The sequence below is a fragment of the Argopecten irradians genome, chromosome 2 (assembly GCF_041381155.1).
Source record: "Argopecten irradians isolate NY chromosome 2, Ai_NY, whole genome shotgun sequence".
Taxonomy (NCBI): Eukaryota; Metazoa; Mollusca; class Bivalvia; order Pectinida; family Pectinidae; genus Argopecten; species Argopecten irradians.
The window spans coordinates 24,259,588-24,273,056 of NC_091135.1; the positions used below are offsets into that span (position 1 = coordinate 24,259,588).

At 33.4% G+C, this 13,469-nt stretch overlaps 1 protein-coding gene across 4 annotated transcripts in view; it reads left to right on the forward strand.

Annotated features, from left to right (window-relative positions):
• The window catches only part of LOC138314888 (polycystin-1-like protein 1), a 273,559-nt gene that overhangs the window by 91,700 nt on the left and 168,390 nt on the right, over window positions 1-13,469 (forward strand). The window lies entirely within an intron of this gene.

Sequence of the window (13,469 nt, forward strand, 5' to 3'; positions counted from 1 at the left end):
AATATTGTTTGGGCTTTGTAGAAAAGCATTTGGACTAAAATATGACTGAAATAGTTCTTAGTTAAAACTTGATGCAACTCTACATTTTATTTTGATGTCATTTTTGGATATTTTTGATATATATTGTCCCATATAACCACAATTTTGTTAACCCTTTGGACATATGGGAGTCCATCCTTGAATATCCATACCTGTTAATAGAACGTTAAACTTGGATGGTCTGTGACTTGTGGTATTTTTGCCATAGAAAAAGTATTTAAAGTATTCTACATATTTTTCTTCGCCTCTCTGAGTTTTAAACTTTCCATATTTACCGACTTTTGTAAAGGTCATATTCGCAAAATTATTAAACAACTAAGTTTAATTAATAGTGTTTGAAATAGCACAGAAGTCTCGGAACTGTTCCGGTCTGTACGGGTATTGCCAATGTTGCCCACGTTAGGCGACTGGGGAGATTCTGATCTTACGGGTATTGATGATGTCGGTCACATAACGCATCTTGGTTTTCCAATATTACCCAAAAGTTTGAAACATGGCCTTGACTGTGGCGGTTCATTTGTCACTATGTCAATAGTATATTGGTGTTTTTATGGATCTGAACCATCATATATTTTATGATAGTTTGTGATGGTGAAAATTACAAGAAATACAACTTGACACCTGATAAACCAACAACTCCAAGCCAAGTTTACATAATTATGTAAATGAAAATAAATTTATGAACATAACGTGGATTTCTAACTCTCTTAACAATCACTAATATTATACAGTAAGTTCAACTATGTTTGTTATTTTGGATGGGATTTCAATGTTGGTGTACTGAGGGTGTTTGGTTTACTGAGGGTAATCCAAAGTCTGGTCAGACAGATGACCACATACCTCGTCTGATAATCAGCTATACCAATCAACATATCTATATATGAGGAAATGTTCCAATTCCAACTAATATAAACCAACCATTCAAGGAAACCCTGTTATATTGCTCAAGTTTAGGAACACCTCACCACTGTTTTGTAGTTTAATACAAAATGACAAAGACTTTTGAGGTATGGATTGTAATATTAAGTAATGTGATAATGATATCACAATGATTCCTGTTCAGTTTTATACCTTCTGGCCTCAAATGTTTGTGTAATATGGTAGGCAAGTGAAGTACCACTGTCCTACAAAATATTATTTGTTTAAAGAGTATATTATGAACACAGACAACTTAAGCACATCACTGGTCTGTGTGTACAACTTGTAAAAAGAGGCCTACTTAGGATAATGCTGAGGAAATTTTGTATAATGACCAATTCATTAGCAGATTGTATTAGTCACTCTAGCTCTTTATCATATCCTGGCCTTTACTAAGTTTTCCCAGAATACATCTTACACATGACTTTGTGGAATTCCATGTATGATATGATGCCACTCAGAAATTTCAATGACATATAAGTAGAAATTCTGTCATTGTTTTAGTAGGAGAAAATTTCAATGATATATAAGTAGAAATTCTGTCATTGTTTTAGTAGGAGAATAACAACCATCCTGATGTTGATATTTATATTTCTTAAACCTAATAAACATGAGATGGAAACATACCAATTATTCCAATGGTTTTTGAGGAAGTTGTTTTTTATTTTTTTAAATTAACAAAGGGTTTTAAAGTGATTTTAGTTACTTGGTTGTACATTTGTATTCCATTGGAATGTATGAAGAGAATGTAAAGCTAAATTTTATTTAACCATTAACAATATGAAAGAAAGTCTCTAAGAAAAGTGGTAATTGGAAGATTGTGACACTAAAGCTATAGTGAAGTCATACAAATCAGCCATGCCATAAGAGTCTTTGTGGCCTTGGACTAAGAGTCTTTGTGGCCTTGGACTGGCAGAAAGGTGAGTGTAAGTCAAAAATGTGTGAAATCACCTTTAGCATTGTGACCAATAACACCACCAACGTTTTGGACAAAACAATCCAAAAGTGGACATACCACTGCTTGCTGTTACTTTTCACTTCAAGACAAAAGGAAACTTTGTTTCACATTTCTTTTTTGGCTTGAAGATGACAGGGATTGGACATGCCTCCACTAGTTTTTGGCCTGAAGATGACAGGAAAGTGGCCATGCCACCGCCAGCTAAGCTGCCACCACATGTAATTGATTACTGTGCTGCCCAGATTAGTTTTGACGTGTGTACGAACGAAGATTCTGCTTTGCAAATGAATAGCAGCACAATCGATAATTTTCATTTCTAACGGCTACGGATTAATCTCCAATGAAATTGAAGTAAATACAATTTTATCAGCAAATGATCATTTCAGTCCTAGCTGGAGGCATTATGCATCGGTGGCAAGGAAGCTGCCATAGATGTTTTCTCGGCTTTCCATTCCAGATTTTATTTGAGTCTATGGCCATAAGTGGTAATGGCAATAGAAAACCGGACAGATACATGCTAGGTTCAATAAATGGGTGATTTTTCTGTGCAATTGACCTGATATGACTCTCACGGCCCCTTGTTTTATGATCTCAAACAATCTCTGATGTTTGATGGGTAATCGCTAGATCCATGATCTAGAACAGTTTGATTTGATAATAATGAAATATATCATTTGGATTGCGGCTAGCTAGATTAGTTGTTGGCATGAAACACGATGTTTGGCTCACACTTTTTGATTTGTTCGTGGGTCAATATGCAGTGATTTGGTTTGAGGCAGTACATTAGTGGGTCTGGTTCATATCAAGGCCTCTCTCATATAAATAAAGGCTTGACCCAGCAGTCATTCATCAGCAACGGACAAAAGGCCTAAAGGGCTGGTATTGTTCAGTATGTTTTTAACTAGTACAACAAGTAGTTTACCTGTGTTCAAAGTATTCAATCAAATATCCCTTTATTGTTGCTATCATTGATATTCAATCACATAACTTTGAGCATATTCATCAGAAAAGGCCTAATATGTTTGTGTGGTCACCACATGATTTTATTTACAAAGTCTCTTCTTGTTCTCACTGTTAAGATAGACACTCTCCGACTTCTTCAGCGATTCCTAAAAATACTGAAATAGACAGAAATTGATGAGGTGGACAGCGTAGCTATTTCCATCAATATTAACCTGAACTGTCAGACCGATCAATCTGAATGGAGGCGATACAGAAGGAGATACAAGAGAAAAGCTGATTTTGGACTCAGACAATTGCTTAGTACACAAAGGCAACTTATTTCCCAATCATAGCAGACATTAAAATGCGAGAAAAGTGGTCTTGTTACATTTTCAACATTGATCTGGTTGCAATAAGAATTGTAAATACATTTTTTACTAAATGTGCAGTATTTCATTAGGATGCTATATGAAGCTTTGAGACTTGCAGTTTGAAAGCAATATTAATTTTTTTTGGTAATTAAAACCATATATCTTATCAAAGATAAATGATTGGTGACAGAAGAGGACTTCCTGCTAGATATATATAAGCATTAGACTTTACTTTTTTTGATGCTTTACAAGGAAGTGTTTTCTTAATCACATTGTTACAATTCTCTCCTGTACTAGTAAAAAATCTATGTGTCCACTGATATTAGTTATCTAACAGTCTCTAAACCTAGTGTACTTCTAAAGCTATTGTACTCTACCTTGTCCAACAGTAGGTGAGCTTTAGCTGTCTTTATTCCATCTTTGTATATTACAGAGTTATCTACCTTGTCCAACAGTAGGTGAGCTTTAGCTGTCTTTATTCCATCTTTGTATATTACAGAGTTATCTACCTTGCACAACTGTATGCGAGGTTTAGCTGTCTTTATTCATCTTTGTATATTACAGAGTTATCTACCTTGCACAACTGTATGCGAGGTTTAGCTGTCTTTATTCATCTTTGCATATTACAGAGTTATCTATCTTGCACAACTGTATGTGAGCTTTAGCTGTCTTTATTCATCTTTGTATATTACAGAGTTATCTACCTTGCACAACTGTATGCAAGCTTTAGCTGTCTTTATTCATCTTTGCATAATACAGAGTTATCTACCTTGCACAACTGTATGTGAGCTTTAGCTGTCTTTATTCATCTTTGCATATTACAGAGTTATCTACCTTGCACAACTGTATGTGAGCTTTAGCTGTCTTTATTCATCTTTGTATATTACAGAGTTATCTACCTTGCACAACTGTATGTGAACTTTGGCTGTTTCTATTCATCTTTGCATATTACAGAGTTATCTACCTTGCACATCTGTATGTAAACGTTGACTGTCCTTATCCTGCCGTTGCAATTACAGAGTTATCTTCCTAGTGGGTAGGTATACATTGTAACGTCGTTATGTTGTTAGCAAAATTCAAATCATTTTCTTTGAAAAATATGACATTTTGCTCGCAAATACTTGACGTACCAATCAATGCCTACCCACAAAAGCAGATAACTCTGTTATAAAATATGCAAATTCAGAATATTAAAAAAAATGAAATTGTAGGTTACTTTTAACTGATTCACCGCTGCAGTCACATTTAAACTGTTCCAATGCTGGAATGCTGGAATAGTTCATTATGAATCCTCAGGGATGACTGTGCAAAGTGATGATACAAAACCTTCTCCAATGCCTTATCTTCAATGTTGATATTATTCTTTAGGGTAGATCATAATAGTATGTGCTGTGTTAAAAAAAAGTAACTTTGAGTGCTTAAATTATCAAACATATTCATACGATGTGTTTTTCTTTTTTAAACAATTGAACCAGACTTTTCTGTCCTGATCTAAAAATATATTACAATTTTCATTATTGCATTTTTATCCAAATATAACAATATTAAATAAATTGAACCTCTACTGAAATTAATAACTGAATATACCATCAATGTGTATAATATGTTTAGAACAAGCTTAAGCACTCTGTTAGCCTTCTTTCCTGAATTAAAAAAAAAAATCAACAAGTATGATGGAGTTGCTTAAAAGTCATGTTTAAAAGATGACATGGAATACAAATATTGTTCATTAGACAGATTTGTATTATATATATGTTTTAAAAAGAGTTTCAAAGATAGTTTTCTGGAGGAAATGTATAATTAAGAGTTTATTAAAATTATTTACAGTGAAATAATAAAATGAATGTTATGTAATACTATAAAGTCGGCTATTATTCAGAGATGATATATTTGCAATTTAACAGGGTATTGCTATGGTCACGAAAATGTGATCTATAAAATATTAAGAAATGAGCATAATTATATAGCGAAATATTTAGTTTGATAAAGTTATAACCGAAAATTTTGATATGCAAAACTAGCCCACTCAATAGTATTATAGGCTACCTAGAAATATAGAACTTCCCTTGTGTCTGCTACAGACCCTGTTTATGTTGAACCTTTTCACTTTGAATCTATAAAACATATGCACAAAATTACAGATTGTTTAATAAAACCGATTCGCACTTGTTTGCCCTGCTGATCCAATTAAGTGTACTTAACTTTAGCCCACACTACAGCAAGCTCCTGATTGGCTAGAAAATAATATAATACACATGCATACGGACCGAGATGGGTTTGTATTATCTCTATAAATCTCTTCCTCGGGATTCTCATGATTGAATTAAATAGGAGATGGCCAGAAATCTTCTTCCAATAAAAATGCTATATTAAACTAGACTCTGAAGCCTTAGTGTTAAATTACATCGCTGTACCATCGCTGTACCCTGTTAATGTTTTAAATTGTACTTTCAATTTAAAATTTCTTTTTGAGAATTTGAGTACAAATGTGTAATAAGTTTTTCAGATGCAGAGATGAATATCAATCTCAAAATAAATGCAGTAAATGTAGAGAACTTTGGAGTAATTGAGGCAATTTTTATATCTATGAATTTGAAATCAGACAAGGAAATCGTATGAAAATGTTTTTAAAAAAGTTTTTAGTTTCACAAACCTTTGAAATAAAAATATTATGACAGACCATTTATAAATATTTATTGTACATTTTATAAAATATATGGAGGGAAAGAAAACCTGAGTCCAGCATATAATCTGGGTGATCGAGACCTGTAACACTGCAAGTTTTGAGTTAAGGGAGTATACTATGTTGTTCACAAAGAGTTCAACATTCAATAACTTGTGTATATTTTTTTGGCTCTCATTTGCAAGTATATAAAATGTATCAATGAAGACATTTTCACAAAACCATCAACTTTAAATGATTTCTTTCACTATATAAATCAAACTAAAATGTAAGATATTGTGCAATACGGTAATTAAAAAAAAAAACTTAAGTATAAAATTGTTTTTGAAAATATTGATTTTTAAAAGATTTTTATAAGAATGAAAACAAATTAATGACACATTATACTCGACTAAGTCTTTAAATTTAATTACTTGACAATGAAATCCTAAAAACAGAAACGCCTGTTACCATTGTGACAAACATTGTAGACTTATAAGGACTTTTGTTACATTGTTGGTCTCACTACACAAAAATTCTTTAGTATGCCATGGAATCTTATGTCAACATGTCTCACTAGGGGTCGCATATCTCAAATAATTGTAAAATGTTCAGTAAAAAAGTGATCAGTTTATAGCCATGTGGAATGGAGAAAAATGAGGTATAATTCAGAGATGTGTGTTAGATGATAGGGTCACCCTTATCAGGGACGACTCCATCTTATTGGCTGTGGGAGGGGGATGGAGATAATTCTAGTTTAATAACCAACTAGGGACCTTACACACTGCCGTCCCCCATTGTGTGGTGTAGCGGGCACCAGAGTACCAGGTAGTATAGCCCTGGAGCCAGCTAGGACCAGGTATTGAAACCTTTTTAGACCCTAGAGAGCCAGTCCTACCCCCAAACTTTTGGAGCTAATTAGACCCTGGAGTCAGCCCTACCCTGAGACTTTTGGAGCTACTCTGTTCTACCCTGCCTTAAACTCTGGAGTTTAGGGTGTAACAGTACAGGGACATAGACTCCTATAAGGACTAAGTAATAACATGAGAGAACAGGAACTTATACGCTGGTGTATATCTCCGTGGTGTGCTTTAGGTGTATACCGTGGGGCCAGGTAGTCAGACCAGTGTGGGGTAATAGTTGGTATAGTAAGGTGCCATGTGTGTGCATCCGAGTGTTACACACACGGCCTATGTACAGTGCAACAAGTGCTTGGTACAGAGGCTGCGAGACTGTTGGCTGTACAGGATGATGGAGGTAGACGGACACGACTAGGGCAGGGACAGGACACAGGTTGGTCAACTGTTGATATCTACTGTATCTGATTAACAAAACTGTCATTGTTCTGGATTCAGTTTTAGTTTAAGTCAAACCAGCTCTTTATATGCATTCATTTTAGAAATAGCAATTATTAATAAAGTTGATGATTCTTTAGTGAGATTCTCCTTTATGAATATATATAGAGTAAGTTGTTGCAAGTCTATCGGCACTACTTCAAAGAAATACTTTGTCTTGTTACTTGCCATTTAAATTTTGATAGAAATAACTCTAAACTGGCACATTCATTTCTTTATATCTAACACATAACCATGAGCAAGAAATTTCTTTCCAATCATCTGGTTCAAATCAATTGTAGGAACTATTATTTTAAACTTTTCATGATCTAAAAAAGTGTTAGAACTCTGCAGAATTAATCAAATATACCTGATGCAGACTTTTCCCCATAAATTCAGATAGCTATTAAATAGGAAAAGTCAAAATAACTTTCGCATAAAGTAACCCGTGGTAGAGTCACTATTCATTCCTAAGGGATGTTTGTTAGATGTTTTATAACATTTTAGTGCTGCTATCATTCAGTATAAAAAACTCCTCAACTGTTTCCTGATAAACAGGAAGTTAGTGGTTTGTAAGAAACCGAGGTTGATCCCCAATTAAGATAGCTCGAACAGAGTTAAAAATAAAGCTATGTAATAAAATAGGTCCTAAGGAGACTTGTAACATATTTTACAACAGATAGCTGAGATAAAGTTGGAAATAATCTAACATGGGTATAAAATAACAGGAAACAAGTACATACATTATGTCACAGGAATATCAAAAGTTTACAGAAATTAAAATATTTTGCTCTGATTAGATTGTTTAAAGTATCAAAATGCTTTCTCTATTCATCGTGTAATTACAAGCATTGCCTTGTCAGTGTGCTAATAAAAAGCTAAATTTTAAGTCTGATAAACTTTTAACTCCTTATAGAAAATATGATTCTGGAGTTTTTAAAAAATATTTCAAAATTTATCATAGAAATTTCATAGTTATTTTGACAATGTTTCATACTTATGTCCTCCGTAATAGTTACAGATGGTTTAATTTCAGAATAATTAATGAATTAATTAAAGTATTAAAACTGAGATTTACTATTTAATATGTTTCCTGGTTCTTGGCCCACTAATGGTGCTCATGTTTTGTCAAGTCAACAACATATTGCATTCTGACCTCTCTATAAATTTAAAAGCGGAAACATAAAATTGTTTTTCATGTTTTACTATAGAATTGGTATATATAAGACCTGCTGTTAGTTACATGTCAGAATAGTTTGCTTGACTTATCCGTGTGGCTTTACATTATTTTCCTCCTATTACCCCCGTAATTTCAGACCTTTTATATGTAATAAATCACCTAGTAGACATTTAAGGAAACTAAAACTACTTGAGAAATTATTTTGTGTAAGAAACTGTTTCCTAATTACACAAGACATTGACCTAGCTGACACTTTAACTGATGTTTAATATTCATTGATAATCATCAATGTAAATTGGACTGCAGGTAGGGGGATAAATTAAACAGCTGTTTTCATGGCCAAGCAGATATATATGATTAAATGATTTCTTTTCATCAAACATTACTTATGGAAAAGTAATTAAGGATATATATTTAAAATTAGATTAACGAGTTGATTGGAGTCATAATGATTGCATTACGGTGTCAACATATCAAGGCAGTGGCTTCATTTAATGACGGATCTTATTTTGTAGTTTGTCTACACTATATCTAGTGTAACAAATAACATAGCTCTGGTATGATGTATGAGAAAAAACAGCCTGCCTGCCTTTCTGCTTTTCACAATTTTAAATCGTATGTACTTGTCAAATTCATGTTTAATTGAATCTATGAGTTGCAGAATGTAGTCCTTCATGTTGTATTCAAACCTCGAGGCTTATTAAAGGAACACTGTGTTGATATTTTTCAGGGTTATTAGATATGTTTTTTAAACTTTGTTAAAATTCAAATATAAAAAGGCCACGATATAGTGATAAACATCTCGCCTTGAAGATGTTAATAGCGTGAATTTTAACACCTTCATTCAAGGTGGAAGTATTCCTTATGAAACTTTTCAGTGTAAGAATCTATTAAAACGTTCTAGTCGCAAACATTTTTGATGTTGGTAAAACAAGTTCTAAATATGTACTGTACATCTTAGCTGTCGAAACCCAGGGTTGGTAACATAAAATTATGTCCATATAAAATATGGATGGTTTTTTTCAAAATTTTATTTTAATGTGTCAATTTAACCAGTATAATTAACTTTCAAGAATATGTGTTTTGAAAAACATAAAGATAATAAATAAAGGTATTATAAATTTTGAATGTGAAAATTAAGATATCATTATAAGGTTGCAATTATTAGAAGAAAAACAAATCTTATTTATTGATCAGATTCTTATATACCAATTTATAAAATATTGAAAGCCTTTAATATTGATTTCAGTCCTAGAGTTGTATATGTTTGTAGTTCCGTTAGAGGTTTTGAGTGTTATACAGTACTGTATGGGTAAACATACAAAGTTTTTGTGGTCAGACCATGCAGTGTGGTAGAAGGACTTTAGCCATATTTGCGGTTAACCAGAAAAAATCCAACAAAAACATAGCATATAGTTTAACTTCTTCCTTCCTGAACTAAAATGTCTCTGGTTCTAGAATTGGATAATGAAATAATCCAAAAATGTTTTTTGAGAAGCGTGCACATGTATATTATTTATATGTCCCTGCCATCAAAGGATGGTCACTGGAGAAGTAGTGATTGTTTTACCCCTAATCGTCCCGGTCAAGAAATGAGTGGAGATTGTTTTACCTCTTTAACTGTCCTGTTCTGTTCCATAATCAGATGCAATTATTCATATTAAGCAGAAATTAATTGTAGATACCAGGAAAGTGGGAATATAATATATCTTGCATAGTATTTGAATCAGTACATGGTTCATTGGGAATAAATCATAAGCTTTGTACAGTTATAACTTAACTGAATGTGGTGTACAGAAGTTAATTTGTATTTCAATTAACTTTGATATCATATTCGATCAGGTCAAAAAAGTATGAAAATGTAAAAATTTCCCATTATTCTATCAAAAGATAGATATTTTAATTTTCAAATGTACGAAAATGTAAAATGATAGTATTTTCGGTATCCAATTAACAAGAAGTCCTAATAAATATGTATGTTTGTGATGAGGAGGGAAACAAGACGGGACAGGTAAATACAGGTGACAATTCAAGTCCACTGTGTTATAACACTATAGCACCGCTGATCAGTGCAAATTTTAAAGTTTCATAAATCACTTCCAGGTGACATTCGTTTAATCCAGGTCTTGGGGTATACGTGTACACCAAGTTGGGGGCCCCCCAGGTGTAGTTCAGGTGAACAAGCTGAAATACAATATTTCCACCTTTTCAAGGTAATACATGTCTAGTTATTGTCCCTGATACACCTGTGATACACGTCATTCAGGGTGACTGAGGGATCAAATATTCTCACCGATAATTTTAGTAACGGAGAACAGATTCCTCCAATTGTAGAATGTATCCAGATATTTCTTTCACTTACCTATATAAACAACAGATATGTGTTGATAATAAATTGTGTTGTCTTCTATTTTCCATGGCTTTAAACAATATCTAAAAAATATCTGTATATTTGTAGCAGGAGGGGGTCTAGGCAAAAGGGTGAGCCTTCCGTGTATAGTGGAGATGGTAATTCGCGTTGTGTTTTAGTATATATGGCTCATCACCCATTCCTCAAGTTCTCCCTCTGCAATGTTCTTTTGAGATTCCAGCGGGACACAATGGAAAGTATAACCAGAAGACAAAATAAATGTCAACAATTTATTATATAAACATAAAGTAAACAAATAACAAGAGCAAAAAGTAGAAGAATTATCCTAGACTTAATTGGAATGTACAAAGTATTTGATTCCCAGCTCTAACAATTTAAGCATGTAAATTAACCCTAATAAAAACCCCTCAACTAAATAAAATCATAAATTAAAGTTAACAATAGATTCAACAATTTAGTAAACCCTAAGGTATGTGTTAACAATAAAATTCCCTAAAAATAGAGCTAAAAGAAACAAAGGGAGATAAACTCAACAAAAGTTAACAACAAAGGGAGACAAACTCAACAAAAAATAACAACAAAGGGAGACAATTTTCATAAGACAAGTAAAATACGGTATAGGTAAGTAACAAACCCACAATAACAATTTCATTTAACCAATAGCCTTGACATATGAAATATACGATATCAAAAATATGAATGATTAACAATTTGACCTTGTCCCAATTAACAATAATATAACTACCGTATTTTCCCTATTAAGAGCGCCTCCTCTAATAAGGGCGCCCCCACGTTTTTTGCTGAAAAAATCAACTAATTTCATACAATTTTTGTGCCAGATTGTGACGATTTGTCTTTGCGGATGCTAAGAAAATACTGTTTCACATCAATCTGATGCTTAACAGATATCCGATCAGCTTTTATAAGCACTAAATTTGTTGCATTGGACAACTTAGGACCTCTTTGCCAAGTGTTTACACATAGAAATAGCGAGAACGCCATATTCAAAATAAAACGTGTCATTTGTATGCCCCACACACGTGTATGGATGAAGACTAACTGGCAACAACATTTTAGCGATGTCTTTATAGGTTTTATGATTACTTACTGTATATCTATGATAAAGGTTCCTAAATAACAGGAATGTTATCATTTCTTAGCATTTTATTGTGTGCTCTTGTCGGTAATTCCCATCTGCCACAAAACGAAAGTAGCGATCGAAAGCACCGTCCGCCATTTTGTGTACGCATGGTAAACAAACAGGCTAGCATGAAATGCCAAAATTCCGTGAAACAGACATATTTAACCAATGTTTGATACTTCTGGTGCATACATTTCTTCATAATTATGTAATTTCAACACTTACTTGACTTCAAAACGTAAGTTGGTTATAGTAAGTTTCAGAAAAATACGAAACTAAAAGCAAGATGACTATAGTCTGTTTCAGAAAAAACATCTAAAAATGGTCTCAAATAACGGCGCCCCCTTTGGCCATTTACCCGTGCCTGGCGCCCTCATTAGGGAAAATACGGTAATACAAAAATACTTTATATAAAAACTCATTTAAAGAAATACTCTAATATTCCTAAGAAAAATATATAATAAGAAATGCTTCGGTTACTAAGATCAAATGAAATCTAATGGAATATATAAATGATATTTATAGACCAATTGTAATAACTACCCCTCGCCCGATGTTCTAATGTCCCAACTATTGACCACTAACCTCGAGTAACAGAACAGACCGGCATCCTGACCTACACACGCTGCCAGAGTGCAGGTTTAATTTAGATATGAAATTTAATAACTTTGCACAGCATTTACAGCGAAGTTAATAGTAAAAGTTTTGAGGGTTTTACCAAACATATCCCTAACGTAATGGGTAAATGGTAACCAAATCTGTTGTATCGCGTGTGCGCACGAGTATTTATACCTGCCGCGCGGTAGAGACAATGGCTCACATTGCTTGTCGCCGGCGACTCGCGATAGACCAATCACAGCGCTCGGCACATCGCTCTGAAGGCTGTTGTTTCTATCTTGGCCGCCTGTAGGGCTGGTTTCGAACAATTGATCGTAAATTAGTAATGATTTAAATAGGTAAGCTTTATACATGATGCACATCTAAGAGATATTGAAGTAATGAAGTCTGTGACAGGTGAGATCTCCCCTATCACTGCATATGTAATTAGGTAACACTACCCTGGTAACTTAATCAAAGACGTGCACCAAGCTCACATTACAGTTCTTGTGCCGCGCTTTTAACATAGAAAAAACAAATTTAAAGTCAGATGCTGGTGTGTACTTGATGGTTATTACAGTTGTAAAACATCGGAAAAAGCGTTTTCCACTTGCTCACATAATACATCACTCAAAAGTAGATGGAGTAATTTCTTTTAATGTGTAGGTCGTCAGGACAAACTGCTGGACTGGGACTAGAATATTGGGTGCATTATTACAAAACATTTTGTCAATAAAAAGGTGTGAAAAATCATTATTTAGTAGAAAAGACAAAAATCACAGCAAATTTTCTATTTTATATGTTTGGTTGGTAGTAAACCAGATCATTACAACGAGGTTGTAAAACGTTAAAAATTTTTTTATAAAGGAGGTCAAAATTTATTAGTTTATTTAACACTTATTCATGAATATTGACAGATGTGAAAATTACACCTTAATTTTGATAATAGAGGTGTG